Source organism: Oncorhynchus kisutch, unplaced genomic scaffold, assembly GCF_002021735.2.
Source record: "Oncorhynchus kisutch isolate 150728-3 unplaced genomic scaffold, Okis_V2 scaffold4029, whole genome shotgun sequence".
NCBI classification, from domain to species: domain Eukaryota; kingdom Metazoa; phylum Chordata; class Actinopteri; order Salmoniformes; family Salmonidae; genus Oncorhynchus; species Oncorhynchus kisutch.
This window is the reverse complement of record NW_022265974.1, coordinates 43,276-66,002: the sequence shown is the minus strand read 5'-3', so window position 1 is coordinate 66,002 and position 22,727 is coordinate 43,276. Positions and strand designations below refer to the sequence as shown.

The window sequence follows — 22,727 nt, the reverse complement described above, 5'->3', positions numbered from 1 at the left end:
GGCTTTATCTAAACTCAAGGATTTTTATTTTTAGAAAAACATGTCTATGGTGGCAATTACTAAAGTCTTTATATAGGTTAAGTAAACTCCACTATAATTAAGTTACCTTAAAAAATTAAATTTCAAAAAACTTTAATTATTATTATTATTATTTTATTTTTTTAAACAGTATTACCCATGACCACAAATGTATTATTCAAATGGCACCCCCTTGTGGCTGATCAGACCACCCGAGAGAGCCATGAAATCCGGTCACGGGTTACACCATCCCCCCACATTCGTGTTCCATACCATATTAGACATATTAAAGAACCCTTTATCCTTAAAATAAAATAAAAATTACTTGTGTAATTAAAACTCATAAAATAAAAAACTCATAAAGGTTCCATATGTGAGCGTGCCTCTTTAAAATATGATGTCTCTGGGAACATGGAAATCCCCTTAACCCAAACATTTACTACAAAAACAAAACCTAAAAATGATGATAATCCCCTCAAACTCAAAGAATTTGTCTCGATGTTTCATGTCTTATTCGTGTTTCTCCAAATTGTCTCCCCAAAATACTTCTTAAATACCCAGCCATTAGACAGACACACACAATTGTGATAAATGTGCACTGTCCCTTTAACATAAAAACCTCAGCCTGCAATCCACTCTGCGGGCCTTTCATTGTTCTCCATAATGAAAACAGATTCTAATGTTAGTATACCTTGACCTCCTGTTTAATTTCAATGGTGTTATCTGAACAATCAAACCAAAATCAATACCCGGGAAGTACTTGTGTAAATGAATTAAAATAACTAAATAATTTGGTTAGAACACCACTCCCGTCTTACATCGACCACACCCTTCGCCCCGTACCTAGTGTACAGCTTATCTATTACTCAGTGGCTCAATTAATGTTTAACGTAAGTATGTTCAGATGTTGATTATGTAATTCTACAACATTAGTATAGTTCAAACCTCATAATATAAATCCGCAAAAAGAATTTTGCGTTAATAGAGTTTAACACTCTTTCCAACAGTCATGCACCCCCCTCAATATTCTATGATATAACTCTCATCAGCAAGCCTGCGACTTTTTCAACATTCTCACCGGTTCCAGCTCCAACTGAAACACCTAATGTACCACACTCGCTTTGTCCCCGACCTCATTCATATCGATATTAGTCCCCGACTGAATATCAAGCGTGTTTCATGCACAGGATTTGATTCTTACAAATCTTCATTTAAGCCAGTAAGCAGACCAGTGGGAGACGCAATGGCCCCGCCTTCTGTTCATTCTCTGTTTGGTCCCTTGGTTCTTAAATACATGGCTTTTATTTCTTTCAACTTCCTTGTCTCTGGCCTCCTGCTACGTCCCTCAACTCACATTCCATTGTTTTCAGCTGGGCCCCTGTTGGCGGCCACCCCCCTAGATAACCTGCTTGTGTCCATCTTAACTTCAATCCCTCCCAAACTTTCTTTATAGGCGTCCATCGTTCCTTTCCCCTTGATCTATATTCAATTTTTTGTTCTAGGAACTCATTAAACCTCATCTTTGGAGTATTGGGAGTCGCCATTGTGAATTTGCTTTAAACGTAATTTAATTTAATTCAATCGGAATTTAATCGTAGTTTTAATCGAAATTCTCTCCTTCTATCTGAATATAGTTAGCATATACTTCGCCCGACGTTGATTAATACCCACGATGTATTCGAAGAGACACTATTGCTCGTACTCTGCCTTATCTCAGAGCTTCTCCTTCGTATATTCAGGTTGAGAAAAAACGCATGGGTTTGTATAGCATTATGGAGCGCACAACCAAGGGATCTATTCGACTATTTAGTCTCAATATTTAAATATTATATTCAGATATTATTTCAATTATACATCAGTCATTTCATTCCTGATTATACATTTATACATGTACCTATTAACATAGGTACATAGGTACAATATAGAAGTTTCGGATTTATCCAATATCCCTTATTATAATTCTCTCTCTCTCCCTCTATCTAACCACCAACAATCTTAATGGAAACAATTACAACCACATTGCATTTTAACATAACATAACATAAACAGTTACAAATAGACAAAACAAGACAAAACAGCACGTTATATCTCTGACCCCTGAAAGCCGATCCTTATCAGTGAATTTATATCAGACTGTGCTGACCGGGTCACGGGTCCCAAAATTACAATTTGTCCCCTCGGCGCCAGAGTTAATGAATAGTAATTAGCTATCCCCTACTGATCTCTATTCCTGATCCCTATCGAGCTGACCCCTATCAGAATTATTACACATGTCCGACCCCTATCGGTGAATCTCTATCAGACTGAACCATACCGGGTCACGGGTCCCAAAATTACAATTTGTCCCCTCGGCTGCAGATTTAATGAATAGTAATTAGCTATCCCCTACTGATCTCTATTCCCGACCCCTATCGGAACTATCAAAGACAAAACAGTGATCACTCATCATTGAAAGCTAGCAGACTGTGCTGACCGGGTCACGGGTCCCAAAATTACAATTTGTCCCCTCGGCGCCAGATTTAATGAATAGTAATTAGCTATCCCCTTACTGATATCTCATCAATGATTTAAATCACACCGGCCGTCGCCGGTTCGTTACTACATATGTTCACATACACTGTTATTTCGACTCGTCAGCAAATTATAAATTTACACAAGAATTCATACTTACTCGGAAAAACTGATAAAATTTGGACAGACTTTACGACAATATGCAAAGTTTGATTTAACAGGCTTTTGCTTACCTTATTTTTTTATGGTGCACCTTGTAATCAGTTTTCCGAGTTGAGCAGAATTGTTGCCCTCCCCCGAAAGTCTTCACCCGTCTTTCTTATTTATTTAATGAATCGTCCTTTCACCAACTCGCCCCTCCCCACACCCAAATCAACTCACTTCGACTGGATCGTTAGTAAACTATACTCTGCTACCATTTCTGTTAGAATTTGGATATGTAGACGGACGAGTCGGTCAAGGATCGATTCAGACAAGGTGGTAAATTGTATGACAAGCTACAGTTTATTCAGAGTGAAGATATCTAGAACAGCGTAATTACGGCTCTCCCGCTGGTTCGTACGGAAGCGCAGATGAAGAAGAGGCCGATACAATCAGTACACCACTTATATATAGAACAGAAAGTAGGTTGATTCTGGAAGATCGGATCTTTGGATTGGTTCAGCTGGGGTGTAGTCTGTAGTCTTCCGCCATTGGCTCAGTTGTCTGTCCGTCATCGTAGAATCCTCTTCGGGCATTCAACGTTCAGCTACAACGGAGATCATGTGTGTGTGCGCTGGTTTTGGCCATTAGTGTAATGCGGGAGCTATCCTGTAGGGGACCCCACAGGCTCAACTCTGAGTGGTAGCCCCCCCTTAACAATAGTCTGGTCACCTACATAAGAAATAGCATTTCTCTACAAGAGCCAAATGAGAAATGCAGTGTCCTCGAATGACCAACATTATGAAGAAATAGTGCATGATTCTGAATGTTTACTCATATCTTGCGACCCACCTATGACATGTTAATAACCCCTTTGGGTCCCAAATCAAAGTTTAAGAATCCATGTCAGAGGTTCTTGAGTTTATTCATCTCGAGACCCAAATGAAAAATGTACTGTCCTCGAATGACCATAATTAAGAAGAAATAGTATGTGATTACAATTGATTACTGATATCTCGCTACCCACCTCTCACCAGTGTTGCCAACTTAGCGACTTTGTCGCTATATTTAGTGAATATTCAAAAAAAGACAAGAATCGACAGAAAAAAGTTCAATTTTAGTTCTAAACATACTTAGGGTGTTTTTTACTAACTTTTTGTCTCTCCCGCAACGTTATTCCTCTCTCCTACAGCGTCAATCACAATTACATCCACTTGGCCAATTATGAAAATTATGTGATGACGTCATTTAGCGACTTCTAGCTACTTTTAGGACCACCAATAGCTACTTTCCTTCCTGAGGATTTGGCAAGACTGCCTCTGACCTGCTCAGGCCCACTTTGCGTCTCAAAACGTAGCTTAAGAAACCCTGTTGCTAGAGAATTGAAGGTGTCTGTATCGCTTCCAATATTAGTAAAATACATCTCTTTTGTGATGTGATTTTGCTAGACAGAGATGTGGGTTAAATGAATGAGATTGGTTTGATTCAAATAGGTGTGGGTGTTCACATCTGCAACATATATGACTTTTATGGGTGCTGTGGCTTAGTTGGTTAAACTTCCTGTCTAATAAACAGGAGATCCTGAGTTCAAATCTCAGCAGTACCTTTTTATTGTTCACATTGGTGGAGAAGGTCAGAGGGGAGGGCAATCAGGTTTTCTCACCAATGGGTTTAGAGAAGTAGAGATGACGTGAGGAGGATGCAATTGAGATATTCCAATGTCACGGAAAAAGGGCACTTTTCGAATGAGAAAAAACCTAAAGACTGTGTAAAGCTCCACTGTTTCTTCAGTTGATTCATTATCGAGACCAAAATGAAAAGAGTTTAGCCAGCTTGTGCACATCACTTTCACAGCCTATGTAGGCTTTTCAAACCCAGCTCTTGAAGCCAGCCGTGATCGTATAGTGGTTAGTACTCCACGTTGTGGTCGCAGCAACCCCTGTTCGAATCCGAGTCACGGCACTGCAATGTAATTTTAGAAGGGTTGTTTTTTGAACGAGTTAAGACTTACTATGCTGTTTCAGACGTTTTTACCATTTTTAAGCTCGAGAGCCAAATGAGAAATGCAGTGTCCTCGAATGACCAACATTATGAAGAAATAGTGCATGATTCTGAATGTTTACTCATATCTCGCGACCCACCTATGACATGTTAATAACCGCTTTGGGTCCCAAATCATAGTTTAAGAATCCATGTCAGAGGTTCTTGAGTTAATTCATCTCGAGACCCAAATGAAAAATGTGCTGTCCTCGAATGACCATAATTAAGAAGAAATAGTATGTGATTACAATTGATTACTGATATCTCGCTACCCACCTCTCACCAGTGTTGCCAACTTAGCGACTTTGTTGCTATATTTAGTGAATATTCAAAAAAAAGACAAGAATCGACAGAAAAAAGTTCAATTTTAGTTCTAAACATACTTAGGGTGTTTTTTACAAACTTTTTGTCTCTCCCGCAACGTTATTCCTCTCTCCTACAGCGTCAATCACAATTATATCCACTTGGCCAATTATGAAAATTATGTGATGATGTCATTTAGCGACTTCTAGCTACTATTAGGACCACCAATAGCTACTTTCCTTCCTGAGGATTTGGCAACACTGCCTCTGACCTGCTCAGGCCCACTTTGCGTCTCAAAACGTAGCTTAAGAAACCCTGTTGCTAGAGAATTGAAGGTGTCTGTATCGCTTCCAATATTAGTAAAATACATCTCTTTTGTGATGTGATTTTGCTAGACAGAGATGTGGGTTAAATTAATGAGATTGGTTTGATTCAAATAGGTGTGGGTGTTCACATCTGCAACATATATGACTTTTATGGGTGCTGTGGCTTAGTTGGTTAAAGTGCCTGTCTAGTAAACAGGAGATCCTGAGTTCAAATCTCAGCAGTACCTTTTTATTGTTCACATTGTTGGAGAAGGTCAGAGGGGAGGGCGCTCAGGTTTTCTCACCAATGGGTTTAGAGAATGAGAGATGGCGTGAGGAGGATGCAATTGAGATATACCAATGTCACGGAAAAAGGGCACTTATAGAATGAGAAAAACCTGCCGACTGTGTAAAGCTCCACTGTTTCTTCAGTTGATTCATTATTGAGACCAAAATGAAAAGAGTTTAGCCTGCTTGTGCACATTGCTTTCACAGCCTATGTAGGCTTTACAAAGCCAGCTCTAGAAGCCAGCCGTGATCGTATATTGGTTAGTACTCTGCGTTGTGGTTGCAGTTACCCCGGTTCGAATCCGGGTCACGGCACTGCAATGTAATTTTAGAAGGGTTGTTTTTTGAACAAGTTAAGACTTACTATGCTGTTTCAGACGTTTTTACCATTTTTAAGCTCGAGAGCCAAATGAGAAATGCAGTGTCCTCGAATGACCAACATTATGAAGAAATAGTGCATGATTCTGAATCTTTACTCATATCTCGCGACCCACCTATGACATGTTAATAACCCCTTTGGGTCCCAAATCATAGTTTAAGAATCCATGTCAGAGGTTCTTGAGTTTATTCATCTCGAGACCCAAATGAAAAATGTACTGTCCTCGAATGACCATAATTAAGAAGAAATAGTATGTGATTACAATTGATTACTGATATCTCGCTACCCACCTCTCACCAGTGTTGCCAACTTAGCGACTTTGTCGCTATATTTAGTGAATATTCAGAAAAAAGACAAGAATCGACAGAAGAAAGTTCAATTTTAGTTCTAAACATACTTAGGGTGTTTTTTACTCACTTTTTGTCTCTCCCGCGACGTTATTCCTCTCTCCTACAGCGTCAATCACAATTACATCCACTTGGCCAATTATGAAAATTATGTGATGAGGTCATTTAGCGACTTCTGGCTACATTTAGGACCACCGATAGCTACTTTCCTTCCTGAGGATTTAGCAACACTGCCTCTGACCTGCTCAGGCCCACTTTGCGTCCCAAAACGTAGCTTAAGAAACCCTGTTGCTAGAGAATTGAAGGTGTCTGGATCGTTTCCAATATTAGTCAAATACATCTCTTTTGTGATGTGATTTTTCTAGACAGAGATGTGGGTTAAATGAATGAGATTTGTTTGATTCAAATAGGTGTGGGTGTTCACATCTGCAACATATTTGACTTTTGTGGGTGCTGTGGCTTAGTTGGTTAAAGTGCCTGTCTAGTAAACAGGAGATCCTGAGTTCAAATCTCAGCAGTACCTTTTTATTGTTCACATTGTTGGAGAAGGTCAGAGGGGAGGGCGCTCAGGTTTTCTCACCAATGGGTTTAGAGAATGAGAGATGGCGTGAGGAGGATGCAATTGAGATATACCAATGTCACGGAAAAAGGGCACTTATAGAATGAGAAAAACCTGCCGACTGTGTAAAGCTCCACTGTTTCTTCAGTTGATTCATTATTGAGACCAAAATGAAAAGAGTTTAGCCTGCTTGTGCACATTGCTTTCACAGCCTATGTAGGCTTTACAAAGCCAGCTCTAGAAGCCAGCCGTGATCGTATATTGGTTAGTACTCTGCGTTGTGGTTGCAGTTACCCCGGTTCGAATCCGGGTCACGGCACTGCAATGTAATTTTAGAAGGGTTGTTTTTTGAACAAGTTAAGACTTACTATGCTGTTTCAGACGTTTTTACCATTTTTAAGCTCGAGAGCCAAATGAGAAATGCAGTGTCCTCGAATGACCAACATTATGAAGAAATAGTGCATGATTCTGAATCTTTACTCATATCTCGCGACCCACCTATGACATGTTAATAACCCCTTTGGGTCCCAAATCATAGTTTAAGAATCCATGTCAGAGGTTCTTGAGTTTATTCATCTCGAGACCCAAATGAAAAATGTACTGTCCTCGAATGACCATAATTAAAGAAGAAATAGTATGTGATTACAATTGATTACTGATATCTCGCTACCCACCTCTCACCAGTGTTGCCAACTTAGCGACTATGTCGCTATATTTAGTGAATATTCAGAAAAAAGACAAGAATCGACAGAAGAAAGTTCAATTTTAGTTCTAAACATACTTAGGGTGTTTTTTACTCACTTTTTGTCTCTCCCGCGACGTTATTCCTCTCTCCTACAGCGTCAATCACAATTACATCCACTTGGCCAATTATGAAAATTATGTGATGAGGTCATTTAGCGACTTCTGGCTACATTTAGGACCACCGATAGCTACTTTCCTTCCTGAGGATTTAGCAACACTGCCTCTGACCTGCTCAGGCCCACTTTGCGTCCCAAAACGTAGCTTAAGAAACCCTGTTGCTAGAGAATTGAAGGTGTCTGGATCGTTTCCAATATTAGTCAAATACATCTCTTTTGTGATGTGATTTTTCTAGACAGAGATGTGGGTTAAATGAATGAGATTTGTTTGATTCAAATAGGTGTGGGTGTTCACATCTGCAACATATTTGACTTTTGTGGGTGCTGTGGCTTAGTTGGTTAAAGTGCCTGTCTAGTAAACAGGAGATCCTGAGTTCAAATCTCAGCAGTACCTTTTTATTGTTCACATTGTTGGAGAAGGTCAGAGGGGAGGGCGCTCAGGTTTTCTCACCAATGGGTTTAGAGAATGAGAGATGGCGTGAGGAGGATGCAATTGAGATATACCAATGTCACGGAAAAAGGGCACTTATAGAATGAGAAAAACCTGCCGACTGTGTAAAGCTCCACTGTTTCTTCAGTTGATTCATTATCGAGACCAAAATGAAAAGAGTTTAGCCAGCTTGTGCACATAGCTTTCACAGCCTATGTAGGCTTTACAAAGCCTGCTCTTACAGCCAGCCGTGATCGTATAGTGGTTAGTACTCTGCGTTGTGGTCGCAGCAACCCCGGTTCGAATCCGGATCACGGCACTGCAATGTAATTTTAGAAGGGTTGTTTTTTGAACGAGTTAAGACTTACTCTGCTGTTTCAGACGTTTTTACCATTTTTAAGCTCGAGAGCCAAATGAGAAATGCAGTCTCCTCGAATGACCAACATTATGAAGAAATAGTGCATGATTCTGAATGTTTACTCATATCTCGCGACCCACCTATGACATGTTAATAACCCCTTTGGGTCCCAAATCATAGTTTAAGAATCCATGTCAGAGGTTCTTGAGTTTATTCATCTCGAGACCCAAATGAAAAATGTACTGTCCTCGAATGACCATAATTAAGAAGAAATAGTATGTGATTACAATTGATTACTGATATCTCGCTACCCACCTCTCACCAGTGTTGCCAACTTAGCGACTTTGTCGCTATATTTAGTGAATATTCAGAAAAAAGACAAGAATCAACCGAAGAAAGTTCAATTTTAGTTCTAAAAATACTTAGGATGTTTTTTACTCACTTTTTGTCTCTTCCGCGACGTTATTCCTCTCTGCTAAAGCGTCAATCACAATTACATCCACTTGGCCAATTATGAAAATTATGTGATGATGTCATTTAGCGACTTCTAGCTACTTTTAGGACCACCAAAAGCTACTTTCCTTCCTGAGGATTTGGCAACACTGCCTCTGACCTGTTCAGGCCCACTTTGCGTCCCAAAACGTAGCTTAAGAAACCCTGTTGCTAGAGAATTGAAGGTGTCTGTATCGTTTCCAATATTAGTAAAATACATCTCTTTTGTGATGTGATTTTGCTAGACAGAGATGTGGGTTAAATGAATGAGATTGGTTTGATTCAAATAGGTGTGGGTGTTCAAATCTGAAACATATATGACTTTTATGGGTGCTGTGGCTTAGTTGGTTAAAGTACCTGTCTAGTAAACAGGAGATCCTGAGTTCAAATCTCAGCAGTACCTTTTTATTGTTCACATTGGCGGAGAAGGTCAGAGGGGAGGGCACTCAGGTTTTCTCACCAATGGGTTTAGAGAATTACAGATGACGTGAGGAGGATGCAATTGAGATATTCCAATGTCACGGAAAAAGGGCACTTTTCGAATGAGAAAAAACCTGCCGACTGTGTAAAGCTCCACTGTTTCTTCAGTTGATTCATTATCGAGACCAAAATGAAAAGAGTTTAGCCAGCTTGTGCACATAGCTTTCACAGCCTATGTAGGCTTTACAAAGCCTGCTCTTACAGCCAGCCGTGATCGTATAGTGGTTAGTACTCTGCGTTGTGGTCGCAGCAACCCCGTTTTGAATCCGGGTCACGGCACTGCAATGTAATTTTAGAAGGGTTGTTTTTTGAACGAGTTAAGACTTACTCTGCTGTTTCAGACGTTTTTACCATTTTTAAGCTCGAGAGCCAAATGAGAAATGCAGTCTCCTCGAATGACCAACATTATGAAGAAATAGTGCATGATTCTGAATGTTTACTCATATCTCGCGACCCACCTATGACATGTTAATAACCCCTTTGGGTCCCAAATCATAGTTTAAGAATCCATGTCAGAGGTTCTTGAGTTTATTCATCTCGAGACCCAAATGAAAAATGTACTGTCCTCGAATGACCATAATTAAGAAGAAATAGTATGTGATTACAATTGATTACTGATATCTCGCTACCCACCTCTCACCAGTGTTGCCAACTTAGCGACTTTGTCGCTATATTTAGTGAATATTCAGAAAAAAGACAAGAATCGACCGAAGAAAGTTCAATTTTAGTTCTAAAAATACTTAGGATGTTTTTTACTCACTTTTTGTCTCTTCCGCGACGTTATTCCTCTCTGCTACAGCGTCAATCACAATTACATCCACTTGGCCAATTATGAAAATTATGTGATGATGTCATTTAGCGACTTCTAGCTACTTTTAGGACCACCAAAAGCTACTTTCCTTCCTGAGGATTTGGCAACACTGCCTCTGACCTGCTCAGGCCCACTTTGCGTCTCAAAACGTAGATTAAGAAACCCTGTTGCTAGAGAATTGAAGGTGTCTGTATCGCTTCCAATATTAGTAAAATACATCTCTTTTGTGATGTGATTTTGCTAAACAGAGATGTGGGTTAAATGAATGAGATTGGTTTGATTCAAATAGGTGTGGGTGTTCACATCTGCAACATATTTGACTTTTATGGGTGCTGTGGCTTAGTTGGTTAAAGTGCCTGTCTAGTAAACAGGAGACCCTGAGTTCAAATCTCAGCAGTACCTTTTTATTGTTCACATTGTTGGAGAAGGTCAGAGGGGAGGGCACTCAGGTTTTCTCACCAATGGGTTTAGAGAATTAGAGATGACGTGAGGAGGATGCAATTGAGATATTCCAATGTCACGGAAAAAGGGCACTTATAGAATGAGAAAAAACCTGCCGACTGTGTAAAGCTCCACTGTTTCTTCAGTTGATTCATTATTGAGACCAAAATGAAAAGAGTTTAGCCTGCTTGTGCACATAGCTTTCACAGCCTATGTAGGCTTTACAAAGCCAGCTCTAGAAGCCAGCTGTGATCGTATAGTGGTTAGTACTCTGCGTTGTGGTTGCAGTACCCCTGTTCGAATCCGGGTCACGGCACTGCAATGTAACTTCAGAAGGGTTGTTTTTTGAACGAGTTAAGACTTACTATGCTGTTTCAGACGTTTTTACCATTTTTAAGCTCGAGAGCCAAATGAGAAATGCAGTGTCCTCGAATGACCAACATTATGAAGAAATAGTGCATGATTCTGAATGTTTACTCATATCTCGCGGCCCACCTATGACATGTTAATAACCCCTTTGGGTCCCAAATCATAGTTTAAGAATCCATGTCAGAGGTTCTTGAGTTTATTCATCTCGAGACCCAAATGAAAAATGTACTGTCCTCGAATGACCATAATTAAGAAGAAATAGTATGTGATTACAATTGATTACTGATATCTCGCTACCCACCTCTCACCAGTGTTGCCAACTTAGCGACTTTGTCGCTATATTTAGTGAATATTCAGAAAAAAGACAAGAATCGACAGAAGAAAGTTCCATTTTAGTTCTAAACATACTTAGGATGTTTTTTACTCACTTTTTGTCTCTCCCGCGACGTTATTCCTCTCTCCTACAGCGTCAATCACGATTACATCCACTTGGCCAATTATGAAAATTATGTGATGACAGTCATTTAGCGACTTCTAGCTACTTTTAGGACCACCAATAGCTACTTTCCTTCCTGAGGATTTGGCAACACTGCCTCTGACCTGCTCAGGCCCACTTTGCGTCCCAAAACGTAGCTTAAGAAACCCTGTTGCTAGAGAATTGAAGGTGTCTGGATCGTTTCCAATATTAGTCAAATACATCTCTTTTGTGATTTGATTTTTCTACACAGAGATGTGGGTTAAATGAATGAGATTGGTTTGATTCAAATAGGTGTGGGTGTTCAAATTTGAAACATATATGACTTTTATGGGTGCTGTGGCTTAGTTGGTTAAATTGCCTGTCTCGTAAACAGGAGATCCTGAGTTCAAATCTCAGCAGTACCTTTTTATTGTTCACATTGGCGGAGAAGGTCAGAGGGGAGGGCACTCAGGTTTTCTCACCAATGGGTTTAGAGAATTAGAGATGACGTGAGGAGGATGCAATTGAGATATTCCAATGTCACGGAAAAAGGGCACTTTTCGAATGAGAAAAAACCTGCCGACTGTGTAAAGCTCCACTGTTTCTTCAGTTGATTCATTATCGAGACCAAAATGAAAAGAGTTTAGCCAGCTTGTGCACATAGCTTTCACAGCCTATGTAGGCTTTACAAAGCCTGCTCTTACAGCCAGCCGTGATCGTATAGTGGTTAGTACTCTGCGTTGTGGTCGCAGCAACGCCCTTTCGAATCCGGGTCACGGCACTGCAATGTAATTTTAGAAGGGTTGTTTTTTGAACGAGTTAAGACTTACTCTGCTGTTTCAGACGTTTTTACCATTTTTAAGCTCGAGAGCCAAATGAGAAATGCAGTGCTCCTCGAATGACCAACATTATGAAGAAATAGTGCATGATTCTGAATGTTTACTCATATCTCGCGACCCACCTATGACATGTTAATAACCCCTTTGGGTCCCAAATCATAGTTTAATATCCATGTCAGAGGTTCTTGAGTTTATTCATCTCGAGACCCAAATGAAAAATGTACTGTCCTCGAATGACCATAATTAAGAAGAAATAGTATGTGATTACAATTGATTACTGATATCTCGCTACCCACCTCTCACCAGTGTTGCCAACTTAGCGACTTTGTCGCTATATTTAGTGAATATTCAGAAAAAAGACAAGAATCGACAGAAGAAAGTTCAATTTTAGTTCTAAAAATACTTAGGATGTTTTTTACTCACTTTTTGTCTCTTCCGCGACGTTATTCCTCTCTCCTACAGCGTCAATCACAATTACATCCACTTGGCCAATTATGAAAATTATGTGATGATGTCATTTAGCGACTTCTAGCTACTTTTAGGACCACCAATAGCTACTTTCCTTCCTGAGGATTTGGCAACACTGCCTCTGACCTGCTCAGGCCCACTTTGCGTCCCAAAACGTAGCTTAAGAAACCCTGTTGCTAGAGAATTGAAGGTGTCTGTATCGCTTCCAATATTAGTAAAATACATCTCTTTTGTGATGTGATTTTGCTAGACAGAGATGTGGGTTAAATGAATGAGATTGGTTTGATTCAAATAGGTGTGGGTGTTCAAATCTGCAACATATATGACATTTATGGGTGCTGTGGCTTAGTTGGTTAAAGTGCCTGTCTAGTAAACAGGAGATCCTGAGTTCAAATCTCAGCAGTACCTTTTTATTGTTCACATTGGCGGAGAAGGTCAGAGGGGAGGGCACTCAGGTTTTCTCACCAATGGGTTTAGAGAATTAGAGATGACGTGAGGAGGATGCAATTGAGATATTCCAATGTCACGGAAAAAGGGCACTTTTCGAATGAGAAAAAACCTGCCGACTGTGTAAAGCTCCACTGTTTCTTCAGTTGATTCATTATCGAGACCAAAATGAAAAGAGTTTAGCCAGCTTGTGCACATCAGCTTTCACAGCCTATGTAGGCTTTACAAAGCCATGCTCTTGAAGCCAGCCGTGATCGTATAGTGGTTAGTACTCTGCGTTGTGGTCGCAGCAACCCCTGGTTCGAATCCGGGTCACGGCACTGCAATGTAATTTTAGAAGGGTTGTTTTTTGAACGAGTTAAGACTTACTATGCTGTTTCAGACGTTTTTACCATTTTTAAGCTCGAGAGCCAAATGAGAAATGCAGTGTCCTCGAACGACCAACATTATGAAGAAATAGTGCATGATTCTGAATGTTTACTCATATCTCGCGACCCACCTATGACATGTTAATAACCCCTTTGGGTCCCAAATCATAGTTTAAGAATCCATGTCAGAGGTTCTTGAGTTTATTCATCTCGAGACCCAAATGAAAAATGTACTGTCCTCGAATGACCATAATTAAGAAGAAATAGTATGTGATTACAATTGATTACTGATATCTCGCTACCCACCTCTCACCAGTGTTGCCAACTTAGCGACTTTGTCGCTATATTTAGTGAATATTCAGAAAAAAGACAAGAATCGACAGAAGAAAGTTCAATTTTAGTTCTAAACATACTTAGGATGTTTTTTACTCACTTTTTGTCTCTCCCGCGACGTTATTCCTCTCTCCTACAGCGTCAATCACAATTACATCCACTTGGCCAATTATGAAAATTATGTGATGACGTCATTTAGCGACTTCTAGCTACTTTTAGGACCACCAATAGCTACTTTCCTTCCTGAGGATTTGGCAACACTGCCTCTGACCTGCTCAGGCCCACTTTGCGTCCCAAAACGTAGCTTAAGAAACCCTGTTGCTAGAGAATTGAAGGTGTCTGTATCGCTTCCAATATTAGTAAAATACATCTCTTTTGTGATGTGATTTTGCTAGACAGAGATGTGGGTTAAATGAATGAGATTGGTTTGATTCAAATAGGTGTGGGTGTTCACATCTGCAACATATATGACTTTATGGGTGCTGTGGCTTAGTTGGTTAAAGTGCCTGTCTAGTAAACAGGAGATCCTGAGTTCAAATCTCAGCAGTACCTTTTTATTGTTCACATTGGCGGAGAAGGTCAGAGGGGAGGGCACTCAGGTTTTCTCACCAATGGGTTTAGAGAATTAGAGATGACGTGAGGAGGATGCAATTGAGATATTCCAATGTCACGGAAAAAGGGCACTTTTCGAATGAGAAAAAACCTGCCGACTGTGTAAAGCTCCACTGTTTCTTCAGTTGATTCATTATCGAGACCAAAATGAAAAGAGTTTAGCCAGCTTGTGCACATCAGCTTTCACAGCCTATGTAGGCTTTACAAAGCCATGCTCTTGACAGCCAGCCGTGATCGTATAGTGGTTAGTACTCTGCGTTGTGGTCGCAGCAACCCTGGTTCGAATCCGGGTCACGGCACTGCAATGTAATTTTAGAAGGGTTGTTTTTTGAACGAGTTAAGACTTACTATGCTGTTTCAGACGTTTTTACCATTTTTAAGCTCGAGAGCCAAATGAGAAATGCAGTGTCCTCGAACTGACCAACATTATGAAGAAATAGTGCATGATTCTGAATGTTTACTCATATCTCGCGACCCACCTATGACATGTTAATAACCCCTTTGGGTCCCAAATCATAGTTTAAGAATCCATGTCAGAGGTTCTTGAGTTTATTCATCTCGAGACCCAAATGAAAAATGTACTGTCCTCGAATGACCATAATTAAGAAGAAATAGTATGTGATTACAATTGATTACTGATATCTCGCTACCCACCTCTCACCAGTGTTGCCAACTTAGCGACTTTGTCGCTATATTTAGTGAATATTCAGAAAAAAGACAAGAATCGACAGAAGAAAGTTCAATTTTAGTTCTAAACATACTTAGGATGTTTTTTACTCACTTTTTGTCTCTTCCCGCGACGTTATTCCTCTCTCCTACAGCGTCAATCACAATTACATCCACTTGGCCAATTATGAAAATTATGTGATGACGTCATTTAGCGACTTCTAGCTACTTTTAGGACCACCAATAGCTACTTTCCTTCCTGAGGATTTGGCAACACTGCCTCTGACCTGCTCAGGCCCACTTTGCGTCCCAAAACGTAGCTTAAGAAACCCTGTTGCTAGAGAATTGAAGGTGTCTGTATCGCTTCCAATATTAGTAAAATACATCTCTTTTGTGATGTGATTTTGCTAGACAGAGATGTGGGTTAAATGAATGAGATTGGTTTGATTCAAATAGGTGTGGGTGTTCACATCTGCAACATATATGACATTTATGGGTGCTGTGGCTTAGTTGGTTAAAGTGCCTGTCTAGTAAACAGGAGATCCTGAGTTCAAATCTCAGCAGTACCTTTTTATTGTTCACATTGGTGGAGAAGGTCAGAGGGGAGGGCACTCAGGTTTTCTCACCAATGGGTTTAGAGAATTAGAGATGACGTGAGGAGGATGCAATTGAGATATTCCAATGTCACGGAAAAAGGGCACTTTTCGAATGAGAAAAAACCTACCGACTGTGTAAAGCTCCACTGTTTCTTCAGTTGATTCATTATCGAGACCAAAATGAAAAGAGTTTAGCCAGCTTGTGCACATCACTTTCACAGCCTATGTAGGCTTTACAAAGCCAGCTCTTGAAGCCAGCCGTGATCGTATAGTGGTTAGTACTCTGCGTTGTGGTCGCAGCAACCCCTGGTTCGAATCCGGGTCACGGCACTGCAATGTAATTTTAGAAGGGTTGTTTTTTGAACGAGTTAAGACTTACTATGCTGTTTCAGACGTTTTTACCATTTTTAAGCTCGAGAGCCAAATGAGAAATGCAGTGTCCTCGAACGACCAACATTATGAAGAAATAGTGCATGATTCTGAATGTTTACTCATATCTCGCGACCCACCTATGACATGTTAATAACCCCTTTGGGTCCCAAATCATAGTTTAAGAATCCATGTCAGAGGTTCTTGAGTTTATTCATCTCGAGACCCAAATGAAAAATGTACTGTCCTCGAATGACCATAATTAAGAAGAAATAGTATGTGATTACAATTGATTACTGATATCTCGCTACCCACCTCTCACCAGTGTTGCCAACTTAGCGACTTTGTCGCTATATTTAGTGAATATTCAGAAAAAAGACAAGAATCGACAGAAGAAAGTTCAATTTTAGTTCTAAACATACTTAGGATGTTTTTTACTCACTTTTTGTCTCTCCCGCGACGTTATTCCTCTCTCCTACAGCGTCAATCACAATTACATCCACTTGGCCAATTATGAAAATTATGTGATGACGTCATTTAGCGACTTCTAGCTACTTTTAGGACCACCAATAGCTACTTTCCTTCCTGAGGATTTGGCAACACTGCCTCTGACCTGCTCAGGCCCACTTTGCGTCCCAAAACGTAGCTTAAGAAACCCTGTTGCTAGAGAATTGAAGGTGTCTGTATCGCTTCCAATATTAGTAAAATACATCTCTTTTGTGATGTGATTTTGCTAGACAGAGATGTGGGTTAAATGAATGAGATTGGTTTGATTCAAATAGGTGTGGGTGTTCACATCTGCAACATATATGACATTTATGGGTGCTGTGGCTTAGTTGGTTAAAGTGCCTGTCTAGTAAACAGGAGATCCTGAGTTCAAATCTCAGCAGTACCTTTTTATTGTTCACATTGGTGGAGAAGGTCAGAGGGGAGGGCACTCAGGTTTTCTCACCAATGGGTTTAGAGAATTAGAGATGACGTGAGGAGGATGCAATTGAGATATTCCAATGTCACGGAAAAAGGGCACTTTTCGAATGAGAAAAAACCTACCGACTGTGTAAAGCTCCACTGTTTCTTCAGTTGATTCATTATCGAGACCAAAATGAAAAGAGTTTAGCCAGCTTGTGCACATCACTTTCACAGCCTATGTAGGCTTTACAAAGCCAGCTCTTGAAGCCAGCCGTGATCGTATAGTGGTTAGTACTCTGCGTTGTGGTCGCAGCAACCCCTGGTTCGAATCCGGGTCACGGCACTGCAATGTAATTTTAGAAGGGTTGTTTTTTGAACGAGTTAAGACTTACTATGCTGTTTCAGACGTTTTTACCATTTTTAAGCTCGAGAGCCAAATGAGAAATGCAGTGTCCTCGAACGACCAACATTATGAAGAAATAGTGCATGATTCTGAATGTTTACTCATATCTCGCGACCCACCTATGACATGTTAATAACCCCTTTGGGTCCCAAATCATAGTTTAAGAATCCATGTCAGAGGTTCTTGAGTTTATTCATCTCGAGACCCAAATGAAAAATGTACTGTCCTCGAATGACCATAATTAAGAAGAAATAGTATGTGATTACAATTGATTACTGATATCTCGCTACCCACCTCTCACCAGTGTTGCCAACTTAGCGACTTTGTCGCTATATTTAGTGAATATTCAGAAAAAAGACAAGAATCGACAGAAGAAAGTTCAATTTTAGTTCTAAACATACTTAGGATGTTTTTTACTCACTTTTTGTCTCTCCCGCGACGTTATTCCTCTCTCCTACAGCGTCAATCACAATTACATCCACTTGGCCAATTATGAAAATTATGTGATGACGTCATTTAGCGACTTCTAGCTACTTTTAGGACCACCAATAGCTACTTTCCTTCCTGAGGATTTGGCAACACTGCCTCTGACCTGCTCAGGCCCACTTTGCGTCTCAAAACGTAGCTTAAGAAACCCTGTTGCTAGAGAATTGAAGGTGTCTGTATCGCTTCCAATATTAGTAAAATACATCTCTTTTGTGATGTGATTTTGCTAGACAGAGATGTGGGTTAAATGAATGAGATTGGTTTGATTCAAATAGGTGTGGGTGTTCACATCTGCAACATATATGACATTTATGGGTGCTGTGGCTTAGTTGGTTAAAGTGCCTGTCTAGTAAACAGGAGATCCTGAGTTCAAATCTCAGCAGTACCTTTTTATTGTTCACATTGGTGGAGAAGGTCAGAGGGGAGGGCAATCAGGTTTTCTCACCAATGGGTTTAGAGAATTAGAGATGACGTGAGGAGGATGCAATTGAGATATTCCAATGTCACGGAAAAAGGGCACTTTTCGAATGAGAAAAAACCTACCGACTGTGTAAAGCTCCACTGTTTCTTCAGTTGATTCATTATCGAGACCAAAATGAAAAGAGTTTAGCCAGCTTGTGCACATCACTTTCACAGCCTATGTAGGCTTTACAAAGCCAGCTCTTGAAGCCAGCCGTGATCGTATAGTGGTTAGTACTCTGCGTTGTGGTCGCAGCAACCCCTGGTTCGAATCCGGGTCACGGCACTGCAATGTAATTTTAGAAGGGTTGTTTTTTGAACGAGTTAAGACTTACTATGCTGTTTCAGACGTTTTTACCATTTTTAAGCTCGAGAGCCAAATGAGAAATGCAGTGTCCTCGAACGACCAACATTATGAAGAAATAGTGCATGATTCTGAATGTTTACTCATATCTCGCGACCCACCTATGACATGTTAATAACCCCTTTGGGTCCCAAATCATAGTTTAAGAATCCATGTCAGAGGTTCTTGAGTTTATTCATCTCGAGACCCAAATGAAAAATGTACTGTCCTCGAATGACCATAATTAAGAAGAAATAGTATGTGATTACAATTGATTACTGATATCTCGCTACCCACCTCTCACCAGTGTTGCCAACTTAGCGACTTTGTCGCTATATTTAGTGAATATTCAGAAAAAAGACAAGAATCGACAGAAGAAAGTTCAATTTTAGTTCTAAACATACTTAGGATGTTTTTTACTCACTTTTTGTCTCTCCCGCGACGTTATTCCTCTCTCCTACAGCGTCAATCACAATTACATCCACTTGGCCAATTATGAAAATTATGTGATGACGTCATTTAGCGACTTCTAGCTACTTTTAGGACCACCAATAGCTACTTTCCTTCCTGAGGATTTGGCAACACTGCCTCTGACCTGCTCAGGCCCACTTTGCGTCCCAAAACGTAGCTTAAGAAACCCTGTTGCTAGAGAATTGAAGGTGTCTGTATCGCTTCCAATATTAGTAAAATACATCTCTTTTGTGATGTGATTTTGCTAGACAGAGATGTGGGTTAAATGAATGAGATTGGTTTGATTCAAATAGGTGTGGGTGTTCACATCTGCAACATATATGACATTTATGGGTGCTGTGGCTTAGTTGGTTAAAGTGCCTGTCTAGTAAACAGGAGATCCTGAGTTCAAATCTCAGCAGTACCTTTTTATTGTTCACATTGGTGGAGAAGGTCAGAGGGGAGGGCACTCAGGTTTTCTCACCAATGGGTTTAGAGAATTAGAGATGACGTGAGGAGGATGCAATTGAGATATTCCAATGTCACGGAAAAAGGGCACTTTTCGAATGAGAAAAAACCTACCGACTGTGTAAAGCTCCACTGTTTCTTCAGTTGATTCATTATCGAGACCAAAATGAAAAGAGTTTAGCCAGCTTGTGCACATCACTTTCACAGCCTATGTAGGCTTTACAAAGCCAGCTCTTGAAGCCAGCCGTGATCGTATAGTGGTTAGTACTCTGCGTTGTGGTCGCAGCAACCCCTGGTTCGAATCCGGGTCACGGCACTGCAATGTAATTTTAGAAGGGTTGTTTTTTGAACGAGTTAAGACTTACTATGCTGTTTCAGACGTTTTTACCATTTTTAAGCTCGAGAGCCAAATGAGAAATGCAGTGTCCTCGAACGACCAACATTATGAAGAAATAGTGCATGATTCTGAATGTTTACTCATATCTCGCGACCCACCTATGACATGTTAATAACCCCTTTGGGTCCCAAATCATAGTTTAAGAATCCATGTCAGAGGTTCTTGAGTTTATTCATCTCGAGACCCAAATGAAAAATGTACTGTCCTCGAATGACCATAATTAAGAAGAAATAGTATGTGATTACAATTGATTACTGATATCTCGCTACCCACCTCTCACCAGTGTTGCCAACTTAGCGACTTTGTCGCTATATTTAGTGAATATTCAGAAAAAAGACAAGAATCGACAGAAGAAAGTTCAATTTTAGTTCTAAACATACTTAGGATGTTTTTTACTCACTTTTTGTCTCTCCCGCGACGTTATTCCTCTCTCCTACAGCGTCAATCACAATTACATCCACTTGGCCAATTATGAAAATTATGTGATGACGTCATTTAGCGACTTCTAGCTACTTTTAGGACCACCAATAGCTACTTTCCTTCCTGAGGATTTGGCAACACTGCCTCTGACCTGCTCAGGCCCACTTTGCGTCCCAAAACGTAGCTTAAGAAACCCTGTTGCTAGAGAATTGAAGGTGTCTGTATCGCTTCCAATATTAGTAAAATACATCTCTTTTGTGATGTGATTTTGCTAGACAGAGATGTGGGTTAAATGAATGAGATTGGTTTGATTCAAATAGGTGTGGGTGTTCACATCTGCAACATATATGACATTTATGGGTGCTGTGGCTTAGTTGGTTAAAGTGCCTGTCTAGTAAACAGGAGATCCTGAGTTCAAATCTCAGCAGTACCTTTTTATTGTTCACATTGGTGGAGAAGGTCAGAGGGGAGGGCACTCAGGTTTTCTCACCAATGGGTTTAGAGAATTAGAGATGACGTGAGGAGGATGCAATTGAGATATTCCAATGTCACGGAAAAAGGGCACTTTTCGAATGAGAAAAAACCTACCGACTGTGTAAAGCTCCACTGTTTCTTCAGTTGATTCATTATCGAGACCAAAATGAAAAGAGTTTAGCCAGCTTGTGCACATCACTTTCACAGCCTATGTAGGCTTTACAAAGCCAGCTCTTGAAGCCAGCCGTGATCGTATAGTGGTTAGTACTCTGCGTTGTGGTCGCAGCAACCCCTGGTTCGAATCCGGGTCACGGCACTGCAATGTAATTTTAGAAGGGTTGTTTTTTGAACGAGTTAAGACTTACTATGCTGTTTCAGACGTTTTTACCATTTTTAAGCTCGAGAGCCAAATGAGAAATGCAGTGTCCTCGAACGACCAACATTATGAAGAAATAGTGCATGATTCTGAATGTTTACTCATATCTCGCGACCCACCTATGACATGTTAATAACCCCTTTGGGTCCCAAATCATAGTTTAAGAATCCATGTCAGAGGTTCTTGAGTTTATTCATCTCGAGACCCAAATGAAAAATGTACTGTCCTCGAATGACCATAATTAAGAAGAAATAGTATGTGATTACAATTGATTACTGATATCTCGCTACCCACCTCTCACCAGTGTTGCCAACTTAGCGACTTTGTCGCTATATTTAGTGAATATTCAGAAAAAAGACAAGAATCGACAGAAGAAAGTTCAATTTTAGTTCTAAACATACTTAGGATGTTTTTTACTCACTTTTTGTCTCTCCCGCGACGTTATTCCTCTCTCCTACAGCGTCAATCACAATTACATCCACTTGGCCAATTATGAAAATTATGTGATGACGTCATTTAGCGACTTCTAGCTACTTTTAGGACCACCAATAGCTACTTTCCTTCCTGAGGATTTGGCAACACTGCCTCTGACCTGCTCAGGCCCACTTTGCGTCCCAAAACGTAGCTTAAGAAACCCTGTTGCTAGAGAATTGAAGGTGTCTGTATCGCTTCCAATATTAGTAAAATACATCTCTTTTGTGATGTGATTTTGCTAGACAGAGATGTGGGTTAAATGAATGAGATTGGTTTGATTCAAATAGGTGTGGGTGTTCACATCTGCAACATATATGACATTTATGGGTGCTGTGGCTTAGTTGGTTAAAGTGCCTGTCTAGTAAACAGGAGATCCTGAGTTCAAATCTCAGCAGTACCTTTTTATTGTTCACATTGGTGGAGAAGGTCAGAGGGGAGGGCACTCAGGTTTTCTCACCAATGGGTTTAGAGAATTAGAGATGACGTGAGGAGGATGCAATTGAGATATTCCAATGTCACGGAAAAAGGGCACTTTTCGAATGAGAAAAAACCTACCGACTGTGTAAAGCTCCACTGTTTCTTCAGTTGATTCATTATCGAGACCAAAATGAAAAGAGTTTAGCCAGCTTGTGCACATCACTTTCACAGCCTATGTAGGCTTTACAAAGCCAGCTCTTGAAGCCAGCCGTGATCGTATAGTGGTTAGTACTCTGCGTTGTGGTCGCAGCAACCCCTGGTTCGAATCCGGGTCACGGCACTGCAATGTAATTTTAGAAGGGTT

At 40.3% G+C, this 22,727-nt stretch overlaps 24 non-coding genes across 24 annotated transcripts; all 24 read left to right on the top strand.

The window, feature by feature from the left end:
- Positions 1–4,202: 4,202 nt before the first annotated feature.
- trnai-aau (transfer RNA isoleucine (anticodon AAU)) lies at positions 4,203–4,276 on the top strand. The gene has a single exon. It is a non-coding gene; the product is annotated as a tRNA-Ile (tRNA).
- A 1,216-nt stretch (positions 4,277–5,492) lies between these two features.
- Positions 5,493–5,566, top strand: trnat-agu (transfer RNA threonine (anticodon AGU)). Its single transcript has one exon. It is a non-coding gene; the product is annotated as a tRNA-Thr (tRNA).
- Positions 5,567–6,781: 1,215 nt separating this feature from the next.
- Positions 6,782–6,855, top strand: trnat-agu (transfer RNA threonine (anticodon AGU)). Its single transcript has one exon. It is a non-coding gene; the product is annotated as a tRNA-Thr (tRNA).
- Positions 6,856–8,071: 1,216 nt separating this feature from the next.
- trnat-agu (transfer RNA threonine (anticodon AGU)) lies at positions 8,072–8,145 on the top strand. The gene has a single exon. It is a non-coding gene; the product is annotated as a tRNA-Thr (tRNA).
- A 283-nt stretch (positions 8,146–8,428) lies between these two features.
- Positions 8,429–8,500, top strand: trnah-gug (transfer RNA histidin (anticodon GUG)). The gene has a single exon. It is a non-coding gene; the product is annotated as a tRNA-His (tRNA).
- Positions 8,501–9,360: 860 nt separating this feature from the next.
- trnat-agu (transfer RNA threonine (anticodon AGU)) lies at positions 9,361–9,434 on the top strand. Its single transcript has one exon. It is a non-coding gene; the product is annotated as a tRNA-Thr (tRNA).
- A 1,216-nt stretch (positions 9,435–10,650) lies between these two features.
- On the top strand, positions 10,651–10,724 carry trnat-agu (transfer RNA threonine (anticodon AGU)). The gene has a single exon. It is a non-coding gene; the product is annotated as a tRNA-Thr (tRNA).
- Positions 10,725–11,940: 1,216 nt separating this feature from the next.
- On the top strand, positions 11,941–12,014 carry trnat-cgu (transfer RNA threonine (anticodon CGU)). Its single transcript has one exon. It is a non-coding gene; the product is annotated as a tRNA-Thr (tRNA).
- Positions 12,015–13,230: 1,216 nt separating this feature from the next.
- On the top strand, positions 13,231–13,304 carry trnat-agu (transfer RNA threonine (anticodon AGU)). Its single transcript has one exon. It is a non-coding gene; the product is annotated as a tRNA-Thr (tRNA).
- A 286-nt stretch (positions 13,305–13,590) lies between these two features.
- On the top strand, positions 13,591–13,663 carry trnah-gug (transfer RNA histidin (anticodon GUG)). The gene has a single exon. It is a non-coding gene; the product is annotated as a tRNA-His (tRNA).
- Positions 13,664–14,522: 859 nt separating this feature from the next.
- trnat-agu (transfer RNA threonine (anticodon AGU)) lies at positions 14,523–14,596 on the top strand. The gene has a single exon. It is a non-coding gene; the product is annotated as a tRNA-Thr (tRNA).
- A 287-nt stretch (positions 14,597–14,883) lies between these two features.
- On the top strand, positions 14,884–14,955 carry trnah-gug (transfer RNA histidin (anticodon GUG)). Its single transcript has one exon. It is a non-coding gene; the product is annotated as a tRNA-His (tRNA).
- Positions 14,956–15,817: 862 nt separating this feature from the next.
- trnat-agu (transfer RNA threonine (anticodon AGU)) lies at positions 15,818–15,891 on the top strand. Its single transcript has one exon. It is a non-coding gene; the product is annotated as a tRNA-Thr (tRNA).
- Positions 15,892–16,175: 284 nt separating this feature from the next.
- On the top strand, positions 16,176–16,248 carry trnah-gug (transfer RNA histidin (anticodon GUG)). The gene has a single exon. It is a non-coding gene; the product is annotated as a tRNA-His (tRNA).
- An 860-nt stretch (positions 16,249–17,108) lies between these two features.
- Positions 17,109–17,182, top strand: trnat-agu (transfer RNA threonine (anticodon AGU)). Its single transcript has one exon. It is a non-coding gene; the product is annotated as a tRNA-Thr (tRNA).
- A 284-nt stretch (positions 17,183–17,466) lies between these two features.
- trnah-gug (transfer RNA histidin (anticodon GUG)) lies at positions 17,467–17,539 on the top strand. Its single transcript has one exon. It is a non-coding gene; the product is annotated as a tRNA-His (tRNA).
- Positions 17,540–18,399: 860 nt separating this feature from the next.
- Positions 18,400–18,473, top strand: trnat-agu (transfer RNA threonine (anticodon AGU)). Its single transcript has one exon. It is a non-coding gene; the product is annotated as a tRNA-Thr (tRNA).
- A 284-nt stretch (positions 18,474–18,757) lies between these two features.
- trnah-gug (transfer RNA histidin (anticodon GUG)) lies at positions 18,758–18,830 on the top strand. Its single transcript has one exon. It is a non-coding gene; the product is annotated as a tRNA-His (tRNA).
- Positions 18,831–19,690: 860 nt separating this feature from the next.
- Positions 19,691–19,764, top strand: trnat-agu (transfer RNA threonine (anticodon AGU)). Its single transcript has one exon. It is a non-coding gene; the product is annotated as a tRNA-Thr (tRNA).
- A 284-nt stretch (positions 19,765–20,048) lies between these two features.
- On the top strand, positions 20,049–20,121 carry trnah-gug (transfer RNA histidin (anticodon GUG)). The gene has a single exon. It is a non-coding gene; the product is annotated as a tRNA-His (tRNA).
- Positions 20,122–20,981: 860 nt separating this feature from the next.
- On the top strand, positions 20,982–21,055 carry trnat-agu (transfer RNA threonine (anticodon AGU)). The gene has a single exon. It is a non-coding gene; the product is annotated as a tRNA-Thr (tRNA).
- A 284-nt stretch (positions 21,056–21,339) lies between these two features.
- Positions 21,340–21,412, top strand: trnah-gug (transfer RNA histidin (anticodon GUG)). Its single transcript has one exon. It is a non-coding gene; the product is annotated as a tRNA-His (tRNA).
- Positions 21,413–22,272: 860 nt separating this feature from the next.
- Positions 22,273–22,346, top strand: trnat-agu (transfer RNA threonine (anticodon AGU)). The gene has a single exon. It is a non-coding gene; the product is annotated as a tRNA-Thr (tRNA).
- Positions 22,347–22,630: 284 nt separating this feature from the next.
- On the top strand, positions 22,631–22,703 carry trnah-gug (transfer RNA histidin (anticodon GUG)). The gene has a single exon. It is a non-coding gene; the product is annotated as a tRNA-His (tRNA).
- The last annotated feature ends 24 nt before the right edge of the window (positions 22,704–22,727 follow it).